The sequence below is a fragment of the Python bivittatus genome, unplaced genomic scaffold, assembly GCF_059951505.1.
Source record: "Python bivittatus isolate LINGU-HERP-01145 unplaced genomic scaffold, Pbiv_v1 ctg000700_np1212, whole genome shotgun sequence".
NCBI classification, from domain to species: Eukaryota; Metazoa; Chordata; class Lepidosauria; order Squamata; family Pythonidae; genus Python; species Python bivittatus.
In genome coordinates this window covers 83,367,625-83,383,615 of record NW_028277098.1, presented here as the reverse complement: position 1 = coordinate 83,383,615, position 15,991 = coordinate 83,367,625, and the positions used below count along the sequence as shown (strand labels likewise).

Genomic DNA, 15,991 nt, shown 5'->3' with positions numbered 1-15,991 from the left:
CTTCCATATAGCATTGTGCCCATGATTGTACTAGGTCTAGTTACTAGTATCAGAAATAAAAATAAAACATCTCCCTTTCATAACAAAATCAGGTGGCATGTTTTGACAGAAATGGAGCCAAAGGGGAAGGGGGAGGCAGTAAAGTACAAAAGAGATATCATTGTGATCAAAGAACTTGCAAAGTTCATAAAAGAACAAAAGCAAGTATTTAGAACAAAAACTTTAATCTGTGGCATTAAACGAAACCTACAGTGATGAAAATCCCAGAATGCTGTGGGCCAACTGGAAAAGAAAACAAAATGAAAAATGGAGGGATGGGTAAGTGTTCTACTTCGTTTTGGAACCCTGACTTGTATGAAGGAGACCAAAATGGCAGCAATTTTGTTGCAGCTGCACTTAATGAGTGAATTAAAGCCTCTGATATATTGAATGATAGCATTTACCAGTTTAAGACTAAATCTTCACATTCTTACCTCTACTGTATCCCTTGTTTTATTTTGCTTCTCCTTTTTGCTTCTGCTTTTAGGGAAATGTCTTTCAAGATGTGTTCCCTGGTTAAAAAAATGGCCTTTCTGGCATGCAACATTCTAGATCGGGAAATTACCTTTGAGTCAGATGTAGACCTAGGAACAAGCTTTATCTTGTCCATGTTCAAAGAAAAGAGATCTGTCATATTTAAAACCTGAAAATTCTTTATCAACAAAACTGGATTTTAATGCTCTTGACCATCAGAATTCCTTTCATGTCCAGATCAGCTAACCCTAGATTAGAAAGATCACAACATGCCTATAATTTTGTGTTTTCATTTCAGATGCTAGCACAGTCATGTAATGTTATAGATAAATGTTCTCTGAATTTATGAAGAGCAGGATTAACTTTATCAGAAGTTATTGCTTCTATTGGAAGTTATTTTAGCTGAACTATGCATTACAAGCCTATATAATCTTCATTGCACTGAACCTTTGGCAGAAAAAAAGTAATTCTGGGCTGCCTGTCTGTTTTCTGTTGGCTAGCAGACATCTTTGTACGGTGCAAAGGATGTGTTAAAGAGGAACATTATATAACTTTCAAGTCTTCTTGAGGAAATAATATGATGAGAGAAAAGCCTGAGTTATTTCACTCAATCTACAGCAGTGTCCCTCCTCTATTATGGAGAGAGAATGTCGGATAAGTGCCTGAATGGCACAAGTTGGAGCCAGAAAAGAAAAGGGAATTGAACTGAGAAAGGAAATATGATGAAATCCCCGAGAATATCTTTCTATCTCACGGGAGACATGTTATATAGAAACATGCAAAGGAAGTCCTTTAGACCAGTGGCTGGCTGGGGAATTCTGGGAGTTGAAGTCCACACATCTGAAAGTTGCTGAGGTTGAGTAACACCGCTTTAGGTAAAGAAAACAGATAAAATTGCAGAGTCCTTCTGCTAGCTATTGTAACTGTATATCTTCTGCCCCTAGCGGTCAGTACTTTTACAGGTTCAGAAAGCCAGTGCACAGGAAGTTAAATTCCAACACTTTCTTGCCCACTCTAGTTTGTCCCTTTGGATAAAATGGAGGTGGCAAATTACTTTCTTCACCTGCACAAGCAAAGGGGTGCAACAGCAAAACCTTCTTCCTTCTCCCACTGATTCAGGCTAGCAAAGAGGAGGTGCCAGATTGGAACTCAAAGATATTTTAGCCCCAGAAAAGAATAGAAAGAGCAGAAGAGATATGGATCCTCAGTTGCTCAAGATAGGATTGATAGTGTCCTCTGAAGTTTCAGGTTGTGCTTTGTTGTTCACTATCCTGGATAGCCACCTAGTGGCTAAGCTAACTTTTAATAGCTTCCTGCTGAGTCCAACTCAAAAGCTAACTCAAAAAGGAGGACAAAATAGCATCTCATCAATTAAGTGCTCAGAGTGCATGGAGCAGCCATCCAGTGTTTGCTTTTGAACTTACAAAATCCATAGTTCTCTTCTTCCTGCCTTAATGCCCTTGTCTTCATCTGTGATATGCTCTTGCAGAGCTATTGGAAAAGAAGGTAGTGGGCAATAAAATCCAAAGGATTCTATTTTGATTGATGCTGCTATTAGCTTTGCCTCTCCTCCAACTCACTCCCATGTATGAAGCCTCTGTAAAAATTGACACACAAAGGTTTGGGCAAGGGTCTGACAGGTCATGCAATCTGGGCATTCAGATGCAGCTTGAGGACTGCTTTATGAAACCTGATCAGGTTTTTATGAAATCCAATTCAGCAGAACTTGTTACAGCCTGCAACTTTACTGAATGAACTCCTCCTTCCAATCAAATCGCATTGTGACTGGCATTAAGGGATTAGTTTATCCCCCCAGCCACACTTCAGCTGACTTCTTGTTGCTTAGTCAGACCAAATATGGCTCCCTGCTCAGAATCCTTGAGGTGCTGGCTGTGCAGAACCCTTTCTCTAGCCACGAGGCCCCTTTAGTTTTGTTTTCTTCTTCAGGGGAATCAGCAGGTCCATCTGGAACATGAATGGCTATGATCTGCTTCAGGAAACACCAGGTACTGGGTAAAGGACTTAACTTTGATCATTCAGCTTGTTTTGGGATGGAAAAATATTGTTTTCAAACTTTCTTGAAGTTTACCCAAGTGAATCAAGCAAGTGGCTACCTTATGACCTCACTGAAGCCGAGTGGGGGACTAATAAAAGCTTCCTAGGTCTGAACTGTGAAAGTAAAATCCTTTGTTGGTTAACATCTACATTTCACTTTTCAATTAGTCCTACTATGTAACACTTAGATGTACTGTATAACTTTCGGGGGGGGGGGTATGTGGACAGTTTCATCCCAGTGGTTAAGGGTTTTCCCCAAAGCCCCCTCCTCTCATGAAAGGACAGTGGGTTTGAAATACATTCATAACTTTAATTTCTTTGAAGAGGAGTCAAACATAGCACAGTTTTTGTGAGGATAAGCATTATGGGTTTTTCAACTTGATTAGCAGGAAGTTTTGCAGTGCTAGTTTATTGTCTGCTAATTTCTGAGCAAACATTCTCTGAGAAGCCAATATATCACAATAATCGCTTGCTTGACCTTCAGATTCTTCCAGACACTGAAGGTTCCTGGAAATGTGGAGAAGCAACTCTTCATTTTAACTCTGTCCTGCAGAATCTCTCTACCCCATTCATTCCCAAAATAGCTTAGTGTCTTAAAGGTCATAATCTAAGATACAGATTTAATGAAAGGTGCTAAATGCTCAAAAAGGAACATTCTGCAAGGGTTTAAAAAAAAAAAAAAAGCTGTTGAGAAGAACCAAACCCTTATGGGATTAGAATCATATATGTCCTATTAGAGTGCATTCCTATGGCAGCTGTTTTGGACCTGTACATCAACATCTGTAGGGCAAATATGTATCAGTATGCACCCAGGCATCTCTAATTTTGAAACATGGTATTAAGGCCTATTACTCCCTCCCCCTCCCCCTCCCCCCATTGATATGATTCCATATCACTTACTGATTCTTGCTATTGAGATGTTTTGCTATATTGCACAATCTCAAATGCAGGAAAAAATCCTAAAGCAGTGTTGTCCAAACTTGGCCACTTGAAGATGAGTGGATTTCAACTCCCAGAATTCCCCAGCCAGCCATGCTGGCTGGGGAATTCTGGGAGTTGAAGTCCACTCATCTTCAAGTGGCCAAGTTTGGACAACACCGCAATAGAGAATATCTCTGTCTTGAGACCCTTTATGAAGGAAATGACACTGCACAATAATACATCCAGGAATCAACTTCTGTTGCTATGGAATGTGAAGATTGGATTCATTGTTAGCATATCCTTCCAATAAGTCAATTTCTGACATTTTGAATAATCACAGGATATAGTCCTATATGGACTATATGCTAAATAACATATGAGAGCTTGCTTAGTTTGAAGTATTCTGGAATGTTTTTTCCTGGGGTGTTAAACTATGTGGAAGAAACATTTTCTTAATGATCTGTAATACAAAAGGGCATCTAAATACATCAGAGAAAAATGCTGAAAACTAAACTTCTACGTGGTATGCTAATATCTGACGTAGAAGAAGACTTATTTCCCACATGGGAGTAGAACATATATAAAACTCTATCAGCTAGTTCAAGTGATTACAACCCCAATTTAGCTATATTGCATGATTATCCTACATATAAATTATTTTTGAGACTGGGAAATCCCTGGATTAGTATTCCCCGATTAATGCCCTTCTGTTGTATTGGACTGTAGCTTCCATTACTCACAACCAGTGTGATATGAGGGGTTATGGAAACTATCGTCTGATGCATCCAGAAGTACCAGATTGTCAACTATAGTTTGTTCTCAGCCTTTTTCTCATAACATTTTGGGATTTCATGGCACAGTCCCATACAAATGACGTTCTCCATTGCAGTTACCTTCATTCAGTTGTAGTTTGGATCTCACCCATGTGACTGCTTGTAATGTAACAAGCATGTAAAACAAAATTTTAACAGTGTAGCAGGCACTAGGGGACATACAGCATCCATCAGATCTATCATACAGAAGTTCCACTGGGCATTTATAATGTTTGCACAAATAGCTGCTTGAAAAAGACAGCTTCTTTATGCATCCACCCTCACGTGCAGAATTCAACTGATAGCAGACCATGGAAAACACTGTTTTCTGAGCATTTGTGAATATGGACAAAAGCAAAATCCTGCATGGCACAATATCACAGCACATGAAGCATTTTCAGGTGTGATTTACATAATTGTTACAATCCCAATGATTATGTGAAGAGCTCCTTGCTCTGATCTAATATCTAGAGTTGCTGACCCTAATCTAAAGTTCCCTTAATGGCAATACCAAAGGCAAAGCTTTAGAAGGTGCAGTTTAGTGAAATTTTCCCAGATGAAAATGTGTAGCATCTGTAGTCACTTCTTTCTGTGCAGACAGGAAAAAGATCTTCAGATCTACCACTGAAGATCTGAATGCATTTTTGGATCATTTTTCCACTTCCTTTTTTTCAAAATACTTCTTGCCTTAACTAACAGTCCTCTTTAAATACAATCTAGGTTCATGCCTCACCAGCTATTCCCCCACCTTAATTAACTTACCCAATATCATCCACCCTCAGCATATTTCCATGATGCCAGCTTTGGGGACACCAGTTCTGAAAGTTAATCATTGTATTGTTTATCAGTTGATGATTGATTTATAAAAGTTCGTGGCTTCAGCATGCCACCACCCATGATATAGTTCGCTGAAATGCTCAGTTAACTTAAATGATGCATTTTATGGTTATAGCATAATTTAATTATTTTATGACAGAACGCTTAAGATGCTTGCTAGGAGAATCAAACAGCAGGGAAAAGCAATATTATTTTGTTTAGATGGTGTTTCATTAAAGCAGGCCTAGCAATTTTTAATGACCTGGGTTTATTGCAAGTTGTTTCAATAGCTGTTCTTTATCTGAGTGAAAGTGAAAAGATCTTAATCTAAACATTTTCTTCTAAACCTTAAACTATGTATTTAAAATAAATAAAATTAAAACATTAATAAAATATGGTTGTATTATTAGAGGAGGGGGCATTCTCAGTGCAATATATAAATATATCCTATCTCTTCTTATTCATTTATATAATGGTTTAAACACACACACCCCTGCTTACTTTGGAACAGGACCAGCAATTTCAGTGAATTCTAAACTGTGCTGTCCTTTTACAATTAACATAGCAGTTAGTAATGTGTCCATCTCAGTTCCTGTCAGATTTGAATGGGAAATAAGCTATTCTCCAGAATTAGAACAGACACAGAAATATGGGGACTTGTGGTCATCCCAATATTGTTGATTTAACTTGTTACAGTCCTAGCTACCATGATCAGTGGTGAAGGATTCTGGGAACATCAGGAAAAATATAGGTTCTCCATTTCTGACATTGTATATAGCTTTGTTGTTACAGAACTATCTGCGTGATATTTTTCTTCTGAAAGTCCTTGAAAGCCTGTCAGAACCTTTTCATTTTCTGGCATAGCCTAACCATATCTGTTCATTTTGGAAAGCCCCTAATTCCTTTTCTCTCCACCCCCCAGTTTCCCAAATTCTTTTTTCTTGTTCATTTACCCCCACTTTATTTAGGCATCCTCTTTGGCATGGATAAAAAATAAAATCGTAATTTAGGCACTCAGTCCTTCTTATCTAGTCTTAGTGATCAATCAGCCTTTATATGTTTCAAAATTGAGGAGGGAAAAAGTTACTTTTAGCTTGAATGCTTGTTAAATTGATTATTAAATATTTTTAAAAGATCAGGAGTTAAAAAAATACAGGTTTCTCTTCTGGACAGTATTTTTTTAAACCCAAAGTTGCAAACTGTAGTGAAAGCCCTGACAGTTAAAGAGGCTTAAATTTGGGTTCAGTTTGAAATGCTTTTGTAACTACTTCAAGAGAAAGTGCCAAAGTAAACTGTAATATCAGTGGCTTTCTTGGTCCCTCTATGACCTTAGTTCTTGATGTGGTTGTACTTGCCCAAATAGAACTGGTATATAATGTGAGGGCCCTCCTAGACTTGCTGAATGAGCAATTGGCAGTTGTGGCCAAGAGAGCTTTTCCATAGATACATCTCATGCACCATTTATGCCCTTTCCTGAATCAGAACTTCATTCTCACAGTCATGCACGCCTTAGACACATCTTGTCTGGACTACAACACAGTCTACATGGGGTTGCTCTTGAAGACCACTTAGAAGGTTCAGATGGTCCAGAATGCAGTGGTCCCAGTAGTTATGAGCACATCTCAGTTTGCCCATGTGACACCTCTACTTCACAAGCTGCAGTGATTACTGGTTGGCTTCCAGGAGTAATTCAAGAGTTTGGTTATCATCTATAAACCCCTTTATGTTCAGGGCTTGGATAGCTACAGGACCCCCCTTCACCAACTGATTCTCTCTGTCCTATAAGATCTGGTAGGGCTGGCTTGCTACAAGTCCCAGTAACAAAATAATGCCATCCTATGGGACTTGGGAGGCATGTCTCTTCTGTTGCTATCTCACCCATTGGAACAGCATTCATCCTCTACCCCCATCCCTGGATATCCCTGACCCAACCCATGCTCTCTTTTAGGAAAGCTTTAAAGCCTGGCTTTTCCAGCAGGGCTTGGGGCAGGATAATTTGCAAAGCTGTGTCAGAGATAGGACATTTTAATTCTTTTTTGTATTTCCCTAAGGTGGTACCTTGGGGTTTTTTGAGGGTATTATTACTGGTTTCTCTTTTGGTTGTTTTTATGATGTGTTTTTAATGTTTGTATTTATGTACCTATAACCAGCACTTTCACCCCAAAAGCTGTCCAGGTGGCTTACTTAATAATAAAAACCAAACATTCCATGCCTTCAGGGGCAGATGGCAGAAGGGAAAGACACAACACAGAAGGAAAAGAGCCTCTGGCAGCAGTTTCATCATTCCCATTATAATCATGTGAGAAAGGGGGGTTATTCAGAGAATCGCAGATGGCACTTCCTTCCCTAGCATTAGTGGCTCTGTTTTTCTTCCTTACAGAGCAGTTGGCCACGATAATTTCTGCAGGGAAGGAGAAGAGTCCTTGGTCCATTTGGTCCTGGCAACATCACATCTTATGGGATAAACAGGAACCTTCTAGAAATAACTGGTCTAGACACCCAAGGCTAGATCAATAGATAGTACTCAGGAGATCAGCACTGGAACAAACAACTGTGTGAGACCGCAGTGACCAGTCATATGATACAAAGGGGGGTGGGGGAGAGAATGGCTAAACATATGAAATCTATGCTCCCTTTTCTAAATTCCTATCTTCACTAAAAACTATTTTGCTGGACCTTTTATTCGTGTACCTGAATGAGGATAGGGATTTTTTAAAAAGTAACTTGGCTGAAGACTTTCCCATTTTGTTTTAATGTACAGACCTCTAAATGTTACACAATAAGGCTGTGCGTGCTTTGAAAACTATCTGAAAAATTTTTTTTGGACCTCACATAAGTGGAAGAAGAGCATTTGTATACTTCTCATTAAGGTAGCCTGAAAAAAAGTTGCTCCTGCTTTAAGGCATCCATTCATTAAAGTGAATTCTATTCTTTTCTTAATAAATAGCAAAAAGATGTTATCCTTGTGTGAGGTTGGAAGCATTTCTTACAAATCATTTTCAAAAAGTGCACAGTCCTATTAGACCAGGAGTTCCTACATTTTTTGCCGTCACAGATCCCTTTACTGTAATCTTAATGTACATACTTCCCCTAAAAATCCAAACACCAAAATGAACACAAATGAACAATGAAAACAATACAATGAAACTTTGGGAAAGGTGGAGTCATTGTAACAATGTACAACTAAAAGGTTCTTCACTCCACCCCTGCACTCTGTCTGCACCTCCCCAAGGGAGGTACACCTCACATTTTAGGAAACCCTGTATTAGACAATATATTATCTGGTTGTTGCAATTTGGTGGTTAAAAGGGGCTTCGAGACAAGGCTTTTTTTGACAATCACCCTGCCTCACTCAAGGACTTTTATAGTAGTGCTCTATGCAGTTCAAAAATATGTTGGAAGAAGAGCTTCTGACCTCACACAAACACAGAACCTCCCTGTTATTCATTAAGGCAGCCACATCTTTTTTCCACCTTCCAGGCGAGCCTTCAAAAAGATGCTACTGTTTTAAGAATTGCATGGAAGCCAAAAACAAGACATAGCTCCTTTAATTAGTGCCAGGAAGGTGCTACACATGTGAAATTTTCAAAGCATGCACAGATGTGTTCTATAGCAATCCAGGTATTGTTCATCCATGTTTTGTACAATCTTCCATTATATTTCTTTCGAAGGAAAATCCATCACAAAGGATAAGACCAAATCACTGTATACTTTTGGATTGGTAGTACAAGGAATTTTTCATCTGAAAGCACCCTGAAAGACTGATTTAAGAATTAAGAAGTCCTTGGTTCAAATTGATTGATTTGATTTGATTTGATTTGATTTGATTTGTACGGCCACCCAACTTGCAAAAGCAATTCTTGGTGGCTTATAATTTGATGGAAATGTAAAAAAAGAAAAGCATGAAAAACAAAACACAACAAGCACCTAGAACCCAAAAGACACTAATAGAATAACAAAATAAAGAGAATAACAGAAAAACAAAATAAAAGGATAACAGAATAATTAAAGACCACCATTGTATAGAACATTCAGAAATTATTCATTCTGGACAGGTTCATTTTTCTATCATACATTTGCCAGGTCAGAGGTACACATCTTTTGCTGCATCAAAGGCTGCATTTGGCTTTTGAGTGGCACGCCAATAACTGCACTCCCCAAAATTGTGGGCAAGCCCAAGACAAAAAGAAAAGTTCATTTTATTTCATTTACACCAATTAAAGCCTTAAAAATAGATAATATGATTACTCTTCAGTCATGTATTGAAAAGTTTTCCTGTGTGGTACATGAAAAATTAGTTGGCAATATTTTGAGGTTTCTGGAGATCTTAGACACATGTATTCAAGATGGCCTTCAATCCTTAGCAACTTGTTACCTTTCAGATACAATAGACTGCATCTCCCTTAATCAACAGCATCATGGAGAAAACCAAGCAATTTCATATTATTAATCTTTTCCCTCTTTCCAGAGAAGTGAGAAATTCAGAGTTAGTGCTAAAACATTTATTTTCTTTTGAATGAAAAGGAATGTTGGAGAGTAGGTATATATTTTTGATATGCAAGGATTTTTTTTAAACTCTGAAAGCTGAACTTTCTGAGAACAAAATGGTAAATAGCAAATAGCATAAAGGATTAATTTTGAATCAGAGAGCAATAGCTACTCATTTGTCAAGATATTTCATCCTAGTTAATTCCTGATGAAAATGCTATGCTTGTCTTCCTCTCTGTCCAAAATCAGATTCACTCTAGCTGTTTCTAAATGCGTCCAGATAAAGCTTTGACTGCCAGCAGTTGTCCTTCCTCACTCACACAATTTTATAATTGACTTCCACTTGTTCTGCAAAAAATCTTCAATTTTTGCTTTCTATAGAAACAAGTAAATAAAACTAGTTAATATCTATACAATATATTTTTATTATCATTGCTATGACCCTATTACCTGGAAATATATCCATCTTAAACTCTGAAGGATATTGCATTTCCAAGGTTGGAGTGAAATTTCAGGACAATAAGAATCATCAAATCATAATTTTCACTGAAATGCTTTAGCCATTGTATTTTAGTGCCTCCGGATAGTAATAAGCTAAGGTGAAGCAGTTTAGGCATTTTTTCAAGTCTGTATGGATTTTCCTTGATAAATAAAAGCAAGATATGATGGGAAAAACATAAGAGAGTTACAAATGGAGGATGCTGTAGTCTGGATATCTCTGTAAAGAAAGCAGGGTAAATAAAAAAACTCTGGGAACAACCAGTGGCTTTCCAAAAGGACAGGATTCCTTATATATTAATCATTATGCCATCCCAGAGTAATCACCAATTGCGCCATCAGTAATTCACAGTATATGATGATCAAATTTGGGATGGCAGGGGATGGTTGATGACAGAAAAAATTAACAAGTTTTATTTTTGTATTATTCTTTTATACATTACATCGTTCTATCCATTGCAAGTGGCTGTGTGAATTTCTGTTAAAACTCTTGATGTCCTGCTAATTTATATCCATGTCAAGTTGGTAATATTGGCTGACTGAGAATTTCCCACAAGCTTCAGCCACCTACTAATTTTTGACCCTTAGCACAAAAATCTTGTTGTGGTTAAGATTAAGGAAACCCTAAGACACTTCCCTCCAACCTGGGTACTCTCCAGATGTATGGATGTGGAGCTATCAGAATTCTCTGTCAGCCATACTCCTCCAGATAACCAATAATGAGAGATGGTCCAGACATCTGGAGGACACCCAGATTAGGGAAAGGTGCCATAAGGAGATGCTGGTTGGCAAGTTGTACTATTATCAGAAAGGAATGTGAAGATCGCTGTGCAGTCTTGATAGCTTTGCAGCTTTGTCTTAAACAGCTGCAGAGCACAAATGACATTTATGGGGCCGAGTGAAGCGGTTTTGATTTGTTGGGAGTTTTTTGAACATGAAGAGGAAGGGAAAGGGAAGGTTTTACTTATTGGCTTCCTATTTACCTTGCAGTTTTATTAAAACCATGGGAATGCCATGAGCTTTTTTCCCCTATGGGCATCTTCCCTGAATCTTTTGAAAGGTCTAACACTATGTGTCTATTAGGGAAATTAAAGTTAAAAAAAATCTGACTTCAGATGTTGCTTTGTAAGAAACTCCTAGCTTTGGGGTTTAGTATTTTTTTAAAATGTTAATCCCAAATGCACGAAACATCCTGTGGAAATGTGGGTCTAGTGACCCTTTCCAAGATTTACCCCACTGTTGCTCTATCACCACTGTCACTTGGAAGCCAATTACAAATATTAAACAGCCTGGCTAGCCTCACAGCAACTCCTAGTTGTCATTCAAAGGGCCAGAAAGTAATGAGTTTGCAAGCTCTGTGTGACTGGAGGGCCAGATTCATACACCATTTGCATGCCTGACCCCTTTATGAGCAGCAGTGTGGATGTTCCCTCTGACATCTATTCCTGCTCCTTCCCTCCCCCCACCAAGTTGGCTAGTAACCCATAAATGTTCTGCATCCTTCTGATTCAGCAGAATTCCACAAGGGTGCTTATTAACACATGGGGGAAGGGGAGAATGGCTCTGTAATTGTTAAGACATGAATTTAGGCAAAAGGCAAATGGGATTTGATGGTGTGGAAAGACAATCCCTATTTACTAAGTCTGACAAAATACAAGCTGGGGAGGGAGGGGGTATCATCTCCATTTGGAAATAGCCAAAAAGCAAATATATCCTCGGGTCATGGAAAAGGGGCAGGAACAAAATATTGACTTTAGAGGGGGAGGGGAAAATCATTCTTTAAAAAACACAGACACACTTTAAACTTAGGTGTCTAGGTTCAGTGCAGGATCTTAAAGAGCAAACTGGTTGAAAATTTTGCTTGACAGCTTTTGGTGTCATTTCTTGCTGTGGTGAGCAAGTCATGCAGTAAACTATTCTCTGTTAATTTTTTCATCTGAGATAACCTAGCCAAGAAATGATTAGCACAAAAGTAAGTTTGCCCTAATCTAGAGAGAATCGGAAAGGATGAAGAGTGAGAAAGCTGTACTGGAGTTATCTGTTAACTACATCAAGTGCCTCCAATTGGAAGAGTTCGTTCTTACTATCTCTTTGGCTTTCAGTACCCTGCCCCCTTCACATTGTCTTTCTTTTTTTAATCTTAAGGTATGGCCCAAAATGACTACTTCAAGCACAATAGATGTTTTCATCTTTCTCCTTTGAAATAGAGCTCTGAAGTTACTGCAGGCGTCGGGGATCTTCCTACCTGCTTTGTTACTGGCAATCAGAAGGAATCCTCTTCCCAATGGTCACACAAATAGCCAGAATCCATTCTCTCAAGGTGCAAGAGCAGTTCAGGCCGAGGCGAGCTGATCTACAATCTCCCCAGTAGTTCCAAACATTGAATGTCAGAGCCTGGGAAAAAGCATAACTAAGTTGTCACTTGGAATGGAGTTTGGTCAGTGGTCGGAGATCTATATTCTCAGATAGGTAGGACTTTGTCCACAAACTGGAATTTGAAATTTCAAAGGGGGGGGAAAAGCAGAAGGGATGGTTTGAGAGATGATTGTGCTGGCGTGGATTCCCCTAGGACTTTAGTTCTTAATCTTGTAACTCAGGGCTGTGCCCGAACGGGCTTACCTATCTCATGGCCTGGTGAATGGAACAGTCATAGGCTGCTCCTCCACGCGTACAGTGTTTTGTACACTGAGAATTGCGACAGGACGTGCGCTCATCTCTATGAAAAGAAGAGGAAACCCAAATGATTTTAAAGCAAGGGAGGCCTCACGGTAAGCCATGCCCTTAGGCATAGTGAGGTGGCTGCCAGCAGCAAAGGAGGTGTTGGAAGACAGAGTTGGATGTTCCATAATGCCTGCACCTCTAAATTCATTTGCCACCCTCAGATGCAGTGGGGGATTCTCTGGACTCGCCTTAAAATTACATCAGGATGAGTCAGCTGCTTCAGTTAGCAAACCCGGATGGATGGCAACTACTTCATTTTGCCTAAAGCACACAGCTTTCAAGACCAGCTTTTACTTGTGTAACACAAAGGTTCCTCAGCGTGATGCATGATGAGATTGCTAGACCATCCACCAACTACCTCTCTCTGTGTTGATTTGAGGTTCCCCAGCAGGGAGTTAGTGGGGAACAGGCGAGATCATGGCAGGCTGCTTTGTTGCCATGGGCCAGGAGGTGGAATGAGACAGGAGTTCCTGCCTAAAGAAAACTGTCTGCTCTGCAGTTCTAGAGTAAACACTGAAAATCTGTCTTTGCAGCTTTTCTTCTGAAACAGGAGGTGAGCCAATGGTTAATCATCTCAGCTTCCCAGAACCCATGCAAGTCCCATAAGAGTTGTGGAGAAAGGGACATGTATTATTCTTCCCTCAGTACAGCCCTCGCTTGTACAAGGGGTGCTAATATCTTTTCCTCTCTGAGCACTCTGAGATGTGGAGTTTAGACCTTTAAAGATATTTTTATATTGTATTCTATATCAGAGGATGCAATTGGAATATTCTTTTTTTTTTAAAAAAAGTACAACAAATGTAAAGCCAGGCAAGCTTATCACTTCACACTCTTACCCTTCCCTATAGAAACAGCTCTCCAATTTCATAACCATTTTGTCTTTTAGACATTTTTATCTAGTGCTTTGAAGACTGTGCACTCCTAGTTTTCCAATTTTTCAGGCATATCTTTCCTTCATTTAGAACAAAAGTACAATCAGTTGCAATAACTGGGGAAAGATGTTCTCTTCCATAATGCTGAAGTAGGAAATTGGCTATTGCTACCACGCCATGCATATCTGCACAGAGCTGCCAAAGGGTTACCTGAAAACAAGTATTCTCTAGGACTTTAATGTCAGCCACCAGCAGTACATCTGAGTCATCTTCAGTAGAGGTGAAAGGGTTTATGATTCATTCTCAGTTTCCAAGCATTTAATCCTTCGGTTCCCCTTAAGAAACTCCCTGCCTTACTAGCCTTGTACATGCACCTTTTCATTTCTATTTCTAGTAACTTTAATCCTTTCAGACTTTGTATGAGAGGAAACTATCTTTTTTTTTTTTGGCCTTACCTAGTTAGGAGCTTGTTTGAGTTAAGGCTTGTTTTGCTAAACTGAGCAAAACAAGCTGGGTTTATGATATTATACTAGACACTATAGCAAATCCTGTGCGTGTTTAACTTGATGTCTGTACACATTTATCTAATCATAGGGATCAACCTATCCAAGTTTGGATTGGCATGAAAGATCCCTCAATGGGGTTGTTGTTGAGGCTCTTTCTCTACCTTTCTGACCCTCTTCTATTCCATTGCTTCTTTCTATCAAGCAAATGAATTATTGCCTCAGCAGGCTCCTAGCTGAAGAGGAAATACCAGGATATGTTCTTTCAAGGGGTAACCATGATATGTTGAACAGTCACATTTCAGAAGCCTGCTCCATTTCCTCAGAGAAGCTCAAGTTTGAGATGTGCAAGCTCGTGGTCTTCCTCTCAAGTCAATAGTGGACTATCTAGAACAATTAGATTGACAGCCATTAACATGTCACCCAATATGAGTTCCTGGAGAGCAACAGCAGGGAAAATCTATTGCCTGTTTATGGGCTTCTAGAGGAATGTAGCTCCTGTGAGAAAAAGGGATATTGTAGATTGGGGAATCTCATGGGTTCATACAAAAGATCTACACCAGGAGTAGAGAACTTCTGCCTATCGTTGCTGAATTATAACTTCCAGTATCTCAGCATTGGCCATGCTGGTTTTGCGGCTTGGTGAGAGCTAAAGTTCAGCAACTAGAAGTTTTTCACCACAGATCTAATCTGGGTTATAGTATGCAATGGATGATGATGATGATGATGATGATGATGATGATGATGATGGTTGATCACACAGTCAGCCAGATATTTAGATTGGATTTGGCATTTCCATTCACCTATCAAGTCCTTCCCAAGGACTTGGGATAGGCAGATGTTGTTTGATAGTGTTAAAGGTATCGTCACAGGATGTAAGCTGTTCCAGTAAAGCTGCCTTTTGCAATTGACTGATGGTGATTTCATCAATGCCAATGGTCTTCAAGTGGCACTCCAGATGTTTTCGGATTGCGCCTAAGGCGCCTATTACTATTGGTACTATCCTTGCTTTCTTTTGCTACAGTCGTTCTATTTCTATTTTGCAGGTCTTTGTATTTTGTGATTTTCTCCAGTTCTTTCTCTTCTATCCTGCTGTCTCCAGGTATTGCAATCTCCACTATCCAGACTTTTTTGTCTTTCTTATCAACAATTGTTAAATCTGGAGTATTATGTGGCAGGTGCTTGTCTGTCTGGATTCTAAAGTTCCAGAGCACTTCAGCTTCTTCATTTTCTATTACTTTGTCTGTTTTGTGGTCCCACCAGTTCTTGCTTGCAGGCAAATGGTACTTCTTGGAGATATTCCAATGCATCATTGTTGCTACTTTGTCATGCCATTGTTTGTAGTCAGTCTGTATGATCTTCTTATATCAGCTAACTAGGTGGTCCACTGTTTCTTCAGCTTTTTTACGAAGGTGGCATTTGCTTTCTGTTGCTAAACAGAATTGTTGCTCAATTCTGGTTTTATATGCATTTGTTCTTAACACTTGGTCTTGTGCAGGCAGAATTAGCCCCTCTGTCTCTTTCTTCAACTTTTCTGCTCTTAGCCATTGCCAGGTCTTGTTATCTGCTTTGCCTGCTAGTTTTGTCTGTTTGTTTGTTTGTACTGGCCATGTAATACTTTGCCTTGCCATGTTTCTTTTCTATTCTTCATTTGGTCTTTCTTATAGGCCAGTTTGGTTTCTTTGATATTCAGTAAGCCTTCGTGGTGTACTAGCTTCAGTGCATCTTCTTCACTCTCCTTCAGATATTCTTCCAGTGTCCATTTTTCTTCTTCAACTGTCCGGTGTACTTT

The 15,991-nt window shown here is 39.2% G+C and overlaps 1 protein-coding gene and 1 long non-coding RNA gene across 2 annotated transcripts in view; one reads left to right on the top strand and one right to left on the bottom strand.

Annotated features, from left to right (window-relative positions):
• The window catches only part of LOC107326171 (uncharacterized), a 32,961-nt gene extending 20,441 nt beyond the window's left edge, over window positions 1-12,520 (bottom strand). The window contains exons 1-2 of the long non-coding RNA XR_001559912.3: window positions 12,349-12,520; window positions 5,064-5,119 (exon numbers count right to left, since the gene is read on the bottom strand). This is a non-coding gene — a long non-coding RNA (uncharacterized LOC107326171). The remainder of the gene's footprint in view (window positions 1-5,063; window positions 5,120-12,348) is intronic.
• The window catches only part of HNF4A (hepatocyte nuclear factor 4 alpha), a 73,611-nt gene that overhangs the window by 22,188 nt on the left and 35,432 nt on the right, over window positions 1-15,991 (top strand). The gene's annotated exons all lie outside the window — the stretch shown is intronic.